The sequence below is a fragment of the Dicentrarchus labrax genome, unplaced genomic scaffold (genome assembly GCF_905237075.1).
Source record: "Dicentrarchus labrax unplaced genomic scaffold, dlabrax2021, whole genome shotgun sequence".
Taxonomy (NCBI): Eukaryota; Metazoa; Chordata; class Actinopteri; family Moronidae; genus Dicentrarchus; species Dicentrarchus labrax.
The window spans coordinates 2,452,501-2,465,951 of record NW_026136703.1 but is presented as its reverse complement, the minus strand read 5'-3'; the positions used below and the strand labels follow the sequence as shown (position 1 = coordinate 2,465,951).

Below are 13,451 nucleotides of genomic sequence, written 5' to 3'. Positions count from 1 at the left end.
TGATTCATGCCAAGGAGAGGTTCTCCTTCACGCAGCACCTCATCAGCGCGACACTGTTGCACGGAAAGTTGTTCCCACAACACAGTGTGAAGTTCCCCGATGCAGCGCTTGAAACAACCGTGGAGGCGTACCCGATGTTGAACAAGGCCAAGCTCAAAACCGAACTGTCCCTCATCTATGAGAACAGTGAGTTCAAGGCTTGTAGTGGTGCAGTGCCTCTGTACCAGTTCTTCATGGAGAACAACCTTCAGAGCACTTTCACAGAGACTGTCAGCCTCCTCAAGATCCTCATCACCACACCCATGACAACAGCTGAGTCAGAAAGGTGCTTCTCTACACTGAAGAGGATCAAGACCTTCCTGAGAAACAGCATGACACAGGATCGCCTGAATGCTCTGGCTATGCTCTCCATGGAGAAGAAACTTGTCAAGGACATTCCTGACTTTAATAAAAGGGTCATTGAGAGGTTTGCCACTCAGAAGGACAGACGGGCAAAATTCCTGTACAAATAAAATGACACAAACACACACACACACACACACACACACACACCCCGCATGAAAGTATACCTTATTTTTTAGTTAAAACAAAATTAAACTATGAATTATTTTTACTATATGACTCATCACAGAAAGGTATATGTCACAGTTTAGTGAGGATGCTAAAGCCTAGTTTGACCCAGTGCATATTAATGATGGAAAATTCCCTAACACGTGCTGCTTAGAGTAAACAAAAATCAAACAATAGATTGGCATCTAAAGCCGCTATTCTCTGTCATAATCTTGAAATGAATAAACAAATAATGCAAATAATCAGCGCATGATGAGCTGCACACGTACCGACAGCGTTTCTGTGGTTTCTCCTCACGTTGAAGAAGTAATGGTTGTCATTCATTCATTAATTTGTGATCCGATTATTAATCTAACCCAGATTTATAGATAGAATGTGTTTAGTTTGGGACATAACCAGAATATATGGGTATGATTGGCAGTATGTGCTCCAAAATTCCTCCAGCATGAGCTGGAATGTGACTGGCTCATTATAGATACTATTTCTGGAGTCCTGAAAAATTTAACAATTATTTTCCACTTGAATTTCCTCCATGTATTTGAACTTGAGGCCAGGTGTGCCTCACTACACACCTCCTCCCAGGCTTCCTGCGATATAAACATGTCCATTTCAACCTCCCATCTCTGCTTTATCTGCAAGGAGTTTTGTGTATTCATGGATAAAAATATATTGTAGAATCTACTAATCATTTTTTCATCTCTATTTCCTGTTTGTATTTCTATTAGGAACTGTTCGATAGGAGAAGTTTTTATGAGTTTTCCCCATTCCTTGTGCCCTGTCAGAAATGTTCTAAGTTGCAGATATCGATGGAAATATGAGTTAGGGAGACCATAACCACTTCTCAACTGCTCAAATGTCCTTAGATTACCAAAACTGAATAACTGGTGCAGATAAACCAGGCCATACTCTGACCACCTTCTGAAGCCGATGTCCAAATTATTAGGTATAAAGCTCTTTATAGATCCAATGCTGATTAATGGTGAGATTTGTGTCGGTAATCCAAAAGTTGACTGTACTTTAACCCAGATTTTAAAAGTATTCTTAGTCCAAGTTTCCATTTCCTTTATGGGAGCATCCAGGAAGGGCAGGTCTTGCAGAGATTTTAATGAGCATAGACTTTTTTCTGTGTTGAGCCAACGCGTGTCTATATTGTTCTGAAGCCACGCTATCCTAGGCTTCATTTGTGCAGCCCATTAATAATATTTTAGGTTTGGGAGTTTAAGACCCCTGTTTGATTTAGATAACTGTAGAGTTTTAAGTCGAATTCTAGGGCGCTTTTTTTGCCATATAAATTTTGACATCATTCTCTCCAAATTATCGAATGTACATTTTTGAATTTCTATAGGTAACATCTGAAACAAGTAAAGTAATATGGGTAGAATGTTCATACGGATACTTTCAACGCGCCCCAGCAGAGACAGAGGTAGCATAGACCGTTCTAAATCATTATTAATGCTACAAATTATTTTACTATAATTAGCGTCAAACAGATTCTGCAGATGGGGGAATGTATATACCTAGATATTTAATACCTTCCATGTGCCATTTAAATCCACTCTGAAGCTTTACACTATGTGGGACCGTGCCATTTATATCCATAGCCATAGTTTTCTCCACATTTACCTTGTATCCTGAATAAAATCCAAACTTGGAGATTTGTCTTTTTAAATGTGGTATCGTTAATGCCTGTTTTGTCAGATACAGAATAACGTCATCAGCATAAAGCGATAATTTGTGTTCCTCTTCATTAATTACAATTCCTTTTATATCATTATCATCCCTGATGAGTTGGGCTAGCGGTTCGATACTAATAGCAAATAGTAAAGGTGATAAAGAACAGCCTTGTCTGCATCCACGTTCCAAAGTGATTCTCTCTCATCTACAGCCATTAACTTTGACAGCAGCCTGTGGTGACGAGTACAATGTTTGTATCAGAGTTATAAAGTTAGGGCCGAATCTAAGTCGCTTTAATGTTTGAAATAAATATTGCCATGATACACGGTCGAATGCCTTTTGGGCATCTAAGGATATAATTAATGATTCTAACTTCCTATCTTGCTGGTGAGATACTATGTTTAGTAAGCGGCGTACATTATCTCCGTAATATCTCCCAGTGATGTCTGAGTCTGATCGGGATGGATTATTTGAGTGATTATCTGATTCACTCGCCTGGCCAGGACTGCTGTTAACATACGCAGGTCCCCATTCAGCAGTGATATTGGTCTGTAGGGTTGACATTCAGTGGGATCTTTACCCTCCTTATGTATCACCACTATAGTTGCCTCATTCCAGGATGGTGCCATAATTTTTGATTCAAGTGCATGCCGGTATGCCTTTAGTAACAGTGGTGACAGCAAATCTTCAAATGTCTTATAAAATTCATTACTATAGCCATCTGGACCTGGGCTTTTATTGTTTTTGAGAGATGAAATCACCTGCTTGATCTCCCATTCTTCAATTGGCCTATCTAACTCTTCTGCTGCAGACTCCGTCAGTTCAGGCAATTTTATGTGGTTCAGAAACTCTGCAAGTTTCGTGTCATCTGAGCAAGTGTCTGTATTTTTATATAAACCTTTATAAAACTCTGCAAAGGATTCTGCTATTTTATCAGGTTTTGTAACAAAGGTGTCCTGTAACTTTACTCTCTGCACTGTGTTAGATGCTTGCTGTTTTCTTAAACTAAATGCTAATAATCTACTCGCCCTATTGCCATATTCATAGTATCGCTGCTTGGTAAATCTCAGTGTTCCCTCAATTTTGTCCGATAGTAAACTATTAAGTTCTCTACGAGCTGCATTCAAATTATTTAGGATACTGATTGAAGCCGATTTTTTGTGTTTTTGTTCCAGCTCTTTTATTTTATCCTCCAGTTCTCTCTGTTTAGACTCTTTTTGTTTTTTCCTGGCGGGTGAAAATGAAATAATTCGGCCCTTGATATATGCTTTAGCACAATCCCACAGTATCAATGGTGATGTTTCAGGCGAGGTATTGGTATTTAAATATTCCTTAAACTCTGCTATGATGAAGGAGACAAATTCTTTATCGTTCAGAAGAGATGCATTTAGCCTCCATTGCTTGGAGGTTGGTCTGTGGCCTATATTCCACTTAAGCGCGGTGGGTGCATGGTCTGAGATTGTAATAGGTAATATCTCAATATCTACTATCCTATAAGACTCATTCATAGGTGTGAAAAAATAATCAATCCTTGAATAGGACATGTGTCTACTTGAGTAGAAAGTAAAATCTTTACTTCTTGGAAATTTGCTCCTCCATACATCCACAAGACCTGACTGTGGATAGATGTTTAAGCATTCTGCTCATTTTGGACAAGGGGGTTTTCGAGGCGGGTTGCCGATCCATTAACTGTGACATCACACAATTAAAGTCTCCTCCCATCAACAATAGACCAGTGCTATACTGAAATATTATATCAAACAGTGTTCTGGTAAAGCCTGGCTCGTCTTCATTGGGTGTATATATGTTTAAAAGGGATACCTCTATGCCATCAATTAATCCATTGACCAAAACATATCTTCCTTCAGTGTCTTTGTGCGCCAATGTTTGTGTGAAGTTGATTTGTCTGTGTATAAGTATGGAAACTCCCTTACTTCTCCCAGAGGGGTGTGAGGAGTCAAATACTTTATCGCCTATTACTTTTTTTACTTCTCATGTTCCCCATCAGGTAAATGGGTTTCCTGCAGATATGCTATCTAACAGTTAACCTGTTTCAACTGGTGCAAAATTTTCTTTCTCTTAATAGGATTATGAAGACCCTTAACGTTGTAGCTTATGACTTTTAGTGTGTCCATTATGTATAATCTAAAATATATATCTTAGTCTTAGACATGCGGCGACCAGGAGGAGAAATGAGGAGCAAAAGCGAACACTTGGAACATAACTCATCAGCACGGTTATGTGGATCATGGGAAGCAGTGATATTGACTGGGTACAGAGGGAGTGGAAAAGGAAATAACTACAGCTGTGTCTACAATTTCCATCATTAACAGAATCAGTAAGAATCCTGATGTAGAGAAAAGTTGGTGTCTTTGTTGTTGCGGTGTTTGTCACAGGGTCCCCAAAGAACAGAGGGATCAGAACAACCAAAAGAACAAGATAGCTAATGGAACTACAGCTAGCCAACGTTAGTAAAGCAATGGTGGGACCAAGTCCTAGCCGCAAAAGTAAGCAGCAAGTGTGCACGCCTAGGTTTAATTTGACTGTGCTTGGGGCACACTAGAATAAAAATAAAAATAAATCGGTTCTTGGGCTCCTGCAAATTCTTATACAGTTTCAGCATCTCCTTATTAAAGTATAGCAACTCGAATTACACACAGAGTTAAGTTCAACATAGATATTGAAAATACTAAATCTGCACTTTCCAAAGTATAGTAATGAGAAATAGTAGAACTATATCAACTTACGTAGTACTGAGGTATTAAACTCTCACTTATAGGAAGAAAGTGCTAAATTAAGTAAAAAATATGGCAATACGGTTTCCATTGTAGATCAGCGGTCATCATGGTACAGCTTGACGATGATCACTCGTGGCTTCTCCCAGTCTCCTGTTGTCCGGGGAGTTGCTCACTGTCACACTTACTTTTCTGCTGATATGTCCTGTAGCATCAGAAAAATGAGGAAGAGGAGTGGTAAAAATCAATCTGCTTTCATCGTTCAAGCTCACCTGTTGGAGACACTCCCTGATTTTGGACTTGTGATGTGGAGGTGCAGTCGTGCAGGGATGACATGCTCTCCTCATCTTCTGACCCCTGTTCTCCTGGCAGACTGATATCTGGACACAGAAAAGGTTTATTCAACCATGCAAGACAGACATGTTGACCCTAATATTAAGTAGTCAGTAAAGCTTGCTTGATAAGGATATTAATCAAATAACTGTTGTGATTGTGACAGTAGTGATCAAGGGTATACAGATTGTATAAAATGATCCGTAGTAAAAATGCATGCCATCGCCAAAGGTTCACACCGCAAGACAATACTTTTAATATTGGGTTTCTGTATCCAACAATGTCACTTTTTATGTAAATGAAAAAGAATACTGTACACATCCAGGAACAAACGTAATTGAGCAAAGGCTATTGTATATTGTTTATTTCATTGGAGTATGACTACAAAGAAGCCTGTGGAACCAGTTCAGGCAGACATCTCAGAGCTGCACCAAATCTTGATCAGCTGATCCGTCACATGCTCCCTTCAATTGCTTGGTTTCACATGACGTCACATTGCTGCTTCGCAAGAGCGTGAAATCCAGATGGAGGGCAAGAAGTGAAGTAACCGAGAATCTGCCGTCTGAAAAAATGCCTGTTTTGTTTAGTTTACGGCTGCTCCAATCGTTCTAACTGAGAAAAGGGAAAGGGTACCAAAGATTGTCGTTCATAAAGGTGAGAAATGTAAAAAGCTCACAGAACAACGCCGTAAAAAATGGATTTTAAACGTACGTCTGTGGTCTGGAGGAGCAGAGTCTGCTAATGCCCTAGTCTGCAGCGGCCACTTCGTCGAGGTAAGTTATGTTAGCTAGCTAACTTGGTTTTTGAGGCTGTGTTTATACAGCATTAGGTTGTCATTAAATGCTCATTTACTTAGTAATGATTATTAAGTTACCGGTAATCTAATATGGACTTCATTGGGACTTTTCTAGGCTGCCCTAGCGCTTTGGGTGACGTTGAGTCGGTAGACTGGGCTCCGACAGTCAACCTCGGTTACCAAAAAACTAAGCCCATATCAGAGGCATCTCTTCAACGAGAGCAGAGGATGAAGCTCAAGGAAGACCAACAAAGACAGTCGGAATGTGCAGAGGCTATGTTGGATCTCCAGCAGACAGCTGAGAGCCCGGGTATGAGCCCAGATCTAACGCCGACTGCTCCGAACCGAAGCAGCCGGCTGACAACAACTCACAATCAGAGGGCATCAGCGGGAATGGGACATTCAATGATCAAGGTAAATTATTGTACTGATGTGTAACCAGCATTATTATTAAATGTTACAAATGTGATTGTCAGAAAATCACCTTGTATAATTGGGCCAGAAAACTTGCATGTTTGTAAAAAGGTTGTCAAAAAGATAACTTCACAACAATTCACATAATTCATATTCATGAATTAACTAATTATGCTCCCCACTGCTATATTGCAGGCTATGCAGATACCGGATGCCAGACTGAGCTAACGATGGATGACATTGAGAAGATGGAGGATGTTCTGATACAGAACACAACAGAGCTTGGAGATCTTCGAACCAAAGCACTGGACACACAGTTCAACCAGGAGTCCTTTGAAAAAATCACCATACTGTAAAATTTCTGATTGGTGTTGCACCCCAAGGCTATGTCACTGACATATCTGGTGCCTGGGGAGAGAGAGTCAGTGATAAACAGATCACAATAGAGAGTGACCTCCTAAAAAACCTGTTACCTGGAGATATTGTCCTATTAGACCGTGGGTTCAATATTGGCGATAGTGTGGGATTTTACTGTGCTTCACTACAGATACCTGCATTTACCAAGGGGAGAAAACAGCTGTCAGCGTATGAGGTGGCAGAAACTAGAAAAATAGCTAATTTGCATATTCATGTTGAGAGAGTCATCAGTTTAGTCAGAAGAAAATATCAGATTCTGCAAAGCAGGGCTATGCCCATAGAGCACATGGCAACAAAACCAGGTGAGGCACTAGCACTGATTGACAAGATTGGGGTTATTTGCTGTGTCTTGTCTAATCTTTCGGAGTCTGTCGTCCCACTGGAGTAAGGAGGAGGGGAAGAGAGGGAGGAGAAGAGAGGAGGGAGGGGGGTAGGGATAGTCCAGGACCTGATCCCTGACGCACATCAGTCGGTAAATATGTAATGTTAATGTAATGTAATGTAAATATGTTTTGAAATGTAATATTTTTATCCACTAGTCCAATTGTACTGGCGATATGTACTATATATAATGAAATGGATTCCAATATATTATTGCACACTATGTTCTTGTAGTTATTATAACAATTGTTGAAAAATCTAATCTTGTAAATAAACCACCATGTATTATTCTGTCTTCTCAATGGCATTTAATCTTTCCAGTAAACATCCTTTCATCACATTACACATGCACATTTGTAACTTGCTGTCGCATTATTTCTGGAAGTTTACTGTTTTTAAAAAAGCACTCAACTTTAGGAATCACATCATCCCAAAGTTCAAGATCAGGCAAAATCCTTTCAACAAAAATGTCATTGCGGTTCCACACAACAAAGTCACAGTACTCAGCATCTACAATGTGAAGCTGTGCCTGAACTTGGTAATAGTAGTCATGACTCCAGTCCAGCGTGACCTTATCCCCATCATTGATGAGGCAGAAGCCCTTTCCCCCAGCACACAAGCGCAGATTGGCTTCATCTTGGTGAGAGTGGGGGCACTAAAATCACAGTGAGAAGGACATGTGAACAATAGATTAGCAAAGATATTATCTGCCTTTTTGCTCAGTTGAGGACTTGAGACTCGACTCAGACTCGAGATTTAGGGACTTTACTACAACAGAGACTGTAATATCACCTTAACCTCGCAGATGCCAGTTCCGTGACAGTCAGAAGTGACAATGCCATCAGGGGAGGACCCCATGTATGGCCACTTGGGGTTCAGCCAGAGACCACTGTCCATACAGGAGAAACCTGCATGCTCCCGACCCATCAGCTTCTCATACGCTCCTCTGGCTTGTGCTTTATGTTTGCATCCATAACTGTACACAGTACATATGCAAAACATGAAAAGGAAATTATTACTTAGTATTGGATATGTAGAGCCAGTTCAGTGATTTAAATGCCATTACCCTAACCCCTATACCTAGTTCTACTCCTGCATAACCCTAGCCTTATAACCCTATAACTAATGTTGACCCTTCAGGGCTGTCCATACCATGAATAAACTATGAAAACAGTAAACATTTGTTCTAACTGAAGAAGGTCTACAGTAGATGGCAGAGTATGGACCACAGCTTTATAGTTGTGGTATGGACTCTCCTCCCACTTCATAGAACACTTTTTTAGTTGCAGTTCTTAATGTGGACAGCCTCATACCCCAAACCTTACCTCTGCCTTACCCTAATTCAAACCCTAAATACCTTGTAGTGGCTGTGGTGAACCTATGTGCTTCTGGGTAGCATATGGCCTTGATCAAGCTCTTGGATGGTTGCTGGGGGTTGGTCTTAAGAACTTGTTTCAGTTTAGAGGCAGTTATGCGTCCAGCTCTTTGCCTTAACCAAATCCTGCTTGCATTCTGACTTCGAGTTGCCCTCTCTACAGCCTGGACCTGGGACAGGGTGAGCTCTTCTAGCTGGAAATCCTGGCATAGCTTTCCTAGCTGCAGAGTCTCTGGTGTTCTGTATTCAAGAACAGTTTTAGAAAGCCTGATAGACTTGGGGATGAATTCTTTGTGGTAAGGCTCCCTAGCCATCAGTGCTGCACTCTTCGGACAGTTTTTGCTTAAGGTCTCAAAAAAACTAGCATATGTTTCTGACCCTCTCTTCACTCTTGGGCATGGAAGTGATTTCCCAACCTTGTTTTCAGTTGTCCTGCCATCAATGGAACGATCAAGCTTTTGTTTTTTGGATTTTGCAGAGGAGAAGTCGATCAGAGCTACTGGAGCTGCAGGAATCTGAAAATAAGTTAACACAAAGAAGATCATTATATTCCATAACATATCTATATGCAGTATAAATCAGGCGTTTATCCGATGGCTGTGAGGAAAACAGGTAAGGCTATCATCACAGGACTGAGATGCCAAACTGTGTTTATGTGGGTCTTTGCTGTCTTAGCTCCTCTTTGCCCCACAGGGAAATTGTGACTGACCACATCATCATAATCACGTGACTTAAACCCAGGAATTGTTAGGGCAGGCTTTTCAAACCTCCCTGCTTACCTGATATTTCCTTTGCTGCTTGAGGTGATGTGCCATATACTCAGGCTATGCTTATACTTCTGCTGCGGCTTCTGCCCATTAAGTCTGCAACCCCACCTCCTCCCCAGCATCCACCTGTGGGGATCTTACCATTCATTCCCTGTAATATCTGTCAGGCAGATCATTTCAGGGAATAATATATCAAGACAGAGCCTGACGCCAACTTGCTTGCTGCTAGTTATAATAATTATTCATAACCAATAAAAGACATTAAATTCATCCAGAGTTGTCTGACTGAACTGAGTGAAAGAGGTTCTAACAGCTGGTCAGCTTATTCTCCCTCTCCTCTGTCCAAATATCTGTCCTGTTTACCGTATGTTTCTGTGCTGGTTCTTTATACTTTCTCTCCATTTTAATGAAGTAGAATATAGCATATATAAGGATTACCTATCATTCTTATTAATCCATAACATAATTAACATCACCACCTGTCATGTTCTGTGCTGTGTCTCTTAATTGGCAAAAGAAACATGGTGACGTTCATAATTTCTGAAGCTGCATTTGGAGATTTGCCAAGACAGATCTTTATAAAGTATTTGCAACGGCTTCAAATGCTCTGCAAATTACATGTTCACACTGCTGCAACTTTTCCCTGCAATATTCTAAAATGATTTTGTCCTGTCCTGATTCTGTGGTGTGAGCTGGGTTTTACAGATGAATGACAGTTCAGAGATATTTAATATTGTTACTGTACTTTGACAATACAGTGTACCATGGAGTAGATTACAATTACAGACCCCTGTCTTGCTGAACCAGACTTGCACCCCCAATGGTAGTGCATCACCTGGAGACAGTGTACTATATTTTGTGTCCTTGTCTTCACATAATGTCAGCAAATAGTGAATCAGGAAAACCTGCAGGCTTTCAATAGTGAAAACAAAATACAAATGCAAAAAGCTCATAAATCTTCATGATCAATGACAGATAGTTCATAACAAATTTAAAAACAATCATCACATATCTTCAATGTCCTCTTCTGAAGGCCCCTCCATGCCAATCGTGTCTAAAATGTTAATTATATATAATATTATTGAGTTGGAAAGCTGAGACTGTGGGCAATCTGCCAATTAAGAGTATACAAAAATACTGCAGAAAACTGCTGGACTGATCATGTTGTTTTAACTACAACTAAGTAGATACAATCAAAATTCAATACAAAACTATAAAACTTGCCCTCTTCTTCTGTATGTTTGTGTTTATGTGTAAGTGAGACACTCATTTTTGCATATGTATGGTCTTACTGAATTTAAAGAAGGTTAAAATTTTAAACTTGCAAATTACCTGCATACAATTCTATTACTTAATAAATTCCAGTTTTAGTCACTTACTGAATGCTGAAGACTAAGTGTCATATTGCACCTTTAAAATATAATAAGACTTAGTACCATTCATGTCAACTTGAATTTCATCCAGACTCTTTCCTTTGTATTCTCCTAGCTGTTCCATTGCCAGGAGCACTTTGCTGATTTTGGCCAACTGGAGGGTGCCCTCCGGAAGGCGGTAGTGCTTTCGGTGGACAGCAATATTATGCCCGAGGAAGTCTGCCAACTGATCGAGTTCTGTGGTCTAAAGGTTCAATACAGTAGAGAGGGTGGCGATATGTTTCCTTAGTTTTGTTGATGTTAATGCTTTCGGATTTTTGATGTGATCACATTCTTTCATAAAGTGCCTTATGCAGTCAGAAGCGTAATGGACAGAGTGTGGTAATGCAAAGAGATATCCATTTCCACACAGCACCCTTCTGTTGCTGCTGTTTCTCAGCTAGATGACAATGGAGCTTTTGGATATCTTTTTGGTAACAGTTGAGGAGCATTCCATTTGGTCTGGTCAAGTTGAGTTAATGCTTGGCATGCAATGTCAAATCTCCAACTTTCTTGATAAAGCAGCGCAAACTCCTCAGCATCTTGAGTAGCTTGTTTATCTTTCTTTTTCAGGCCTTTGGACTTGATAAACATGGCCAAAGAATGCAAGCTGTGTCCAACCTCGCAAGCAAGAGACGGATCGGTATTTGCCAGTTTGCTCACTGAATCCAGATAGGCTCTTTGCAGCAGTGACAACCTGACCATACTGTTCAGGTTTTATTAGTTCTTGGATGGTCTTCACATGTGTAACTTTTATTGCTTCCAATAACAGCCTGGCAAGCTCTGTCAGTTTTTGCCGAATGTACTGGTGTTGACTGACTATCCTCTCGTTCTTCTTGAACAGTCTGTAACCATACTTGAGAATGCAGCTTCTTTAATAGCAACTACAATCATGTCTTGATTCATAACACTTACGAACTTCCAATAAGCATTGTTAAATCCAGGTGGAGCAGGTTCAGCGAAAGCACACAAAGCTTGAACTCGAGTTTTACCTGGTTTAGTACTCTCAGGTTTGAAGCTGCATAGCTGAAAATGCCGCCACATTGCTCTTCTTGGGAACAAGCCATAGCAGTGAACACAATGTATAAATTCCTGTCCTTCAGATTTTTTCTGTGGTTGCTTCCATGGGATGAGTTTGCCTTTTTTGTGTCTCCAAAACGTCACTGTTGTGCTCAAAGTTCCCCTTATTTCGTATATAGTCTAACTGCTGTTTCCTTTCTTTTAAATTCTTTGGCAAACTGAATGCTTTTGCAACATCTGTTTCATCTTGGTGTTTACGCCACAAGTGTCTTGACATTTCCTGGACAAACGTTCTGCAATAAAAACAGAAATGTTTCTTCTTATAGCTTCTAGATCCATCCTCCTTCTTTAAAACTGGACTGACATACACAGCCTGCTCTTCTTCCAGGGGCAACACTCACATCCTTTTTAGAATATGTTACCACTATTTTCTTTTCATTCCCATCAACTCTGCTATTCGGAAATTTTTGTGTGGGGTCATGACTTGTTTCAAAGGGTCTCTTCTGGCTAAAATCAAGCTGGCTCTGACTGGAAGACTCACTTGTGTTCTGACTGGAAGACTTGCTTCTTCTCTGCTTGAAGGACTCACTTCCACTCTACCTGGGCTTCAACTTACTCTGACTGGAAGACTTTCTTCTGCTCTCACTAGATGCACCTTTGGTCTTTTTTTGATCTTCCAGGGTTAATTCCAAACTGCTATCACTTTCTGTGCTTTTGTCCATGGGACATGGAATGTACTCATCTTCACTATCAATGTTTGAGTCATCTGATTCCAAAAGATTCATCTGAATCGTTAAAAAAAAAAAAAAAAAAAACACGTGTCACTAATTTTGTGACATATTAAGTGTCAAAAATCTGAGTATACTTTAACTGTATAGGCATACTGAGTGAAGAAAATTCTGGATGGAGCCTTCTATATGGAGTACCTTAAGTTCAAGTAAATTTACAAATTAGAAAGACATACTGTTAATTTATGTTAGACTAAAATTTTGATTAAAAACTAGGGATGGGCATTTTCAGTTACTTTAATATTCAATTACTCGCATTACATAATGAACAAGTACTATCATTTTTTTATCGTAAAAATAAATCTTATTCTATAAATCTAAATTATTTTTAAAAATACTAGATTTTGACATCTAAATTTCAGAAGGCTCTGGCTTGAAAGTGGTTTGAGATAGAGACAAAGTGTAAATGAGAAATATTGAGAATGACCTAAAGTTTATCTAGGGAGTACATTTTCCCATCTAATTTGCATATTATAACGTCATATGGCGGCGTCCATATTGGATTATGTAATTTCCATGAAATACCTGATATTTTGAAAGAGAGTTTAACTTATTTCATCAGATTCACCCCCCTCCATCTATTTGTTATGTTGTCCACATATCAAATGAACAGGGAAAAAGTAAATTGTAAGCCAACAGTCGTAAACTGGAACACATGGCTGTGCCACTGCCGCAAATGGACACACCGTGACTGGCGCGGTAGAAAGAGTGAACACTAACGCTGGTCCCAGCGCTATTCTCACCACCCCCACTACTTCTACCACATCCA

General features: G+C 39.9%; 1 protein-coding gene and 1 long non-coding RNA gene across 2 annotated transcripts in view; one reads left to right on the top strand and one right to left on the bottom strand.

The window, feature by feature from the left end:
- Positions 1 to 12,159, bottom strand: part of ankrd6a (ankyrin repeat domain 6a) — a 32,271-nt gene extending 20,112 nt beyond the window's left edge. The window contains exons 1-4 of the mRNA XM_051383761.1: positions 10,899 to 12,159; positions 9,112 to 9,210; positions 8,113 to 8,296; positions 5,252 to 5,359 (exon numbers count right to left, since the gene is read on the bottom strand). The gene's annotated coding sequence lies outside the window, so the exon portion shown is untranslated. The remainder of the gene's footprint in view (positions 1 to 5,251; positions 5,360 to 8,112; positions 8,297 to 9,111; positions 9,211 to 10,898) is intronic.
- LOC127354514 (uncharacterized) lies at positions 5,813 to 7,342 on the top strand. Its single transcript, XR_007881570.1, has 3 exons — positions 5,813 to 6,085; positions 6,224 to 6,522; positions 6,718 to 7,342. It is a non-coding gene; the product is annotated as an uncharacterized LOC127354514 (long non-coding RNA).
- Positions 12,160 to 13,451: the final 1,292 nt, after the last annotated feature.